Source organism: Nestor notabilis, unplaced genomic scaffold (genome assembly GCF_000696875.1).
Source record: "Nestor notabilis isolate BGI_N333 unplaced genomic scaffold, ASM69687v1 scaffold18622, whole genome shotgun sequence".
Lineage (NCBI taxonomy): Eukaryota > Metazoa > Chordata > Aves > Psittaciformes > Psittacidae > Nestor > Nestor notabilis.
Window position 1 is genome coordinate 68,885 of NW_009920299.1, and position 310 is coordinate 69,194.

Sequence of the window (310 nt, forward strand, 5' to 3'; positions counted from 1 at the left end):
CCCCCCCCCACCCCCCCCCAGGAGGGGGACTGTGGGTGCAGTTGTGTGCAAAGAAATAGTCATTCAAGGGAAAACCATCATTCCTGTGGACATGGGCATGAGGGTCAAGCTTTGCTTCAGCCCTGGAGGCTGAAGCATGAGGAGGAGGATGATGCTGTGGCATTTGGTGGCTGGACATGGGGATATTGCTTGTCTGCAGGAGGAGAAAGGGCTGGTGGGGAGGGCTGGGACCAGCCTTGGGACTGGTGTGACGGGCACGGGGGGATCCAGGAGCGCTCACATCTGGTGCGTGCGAACCCTGTGCCTCACC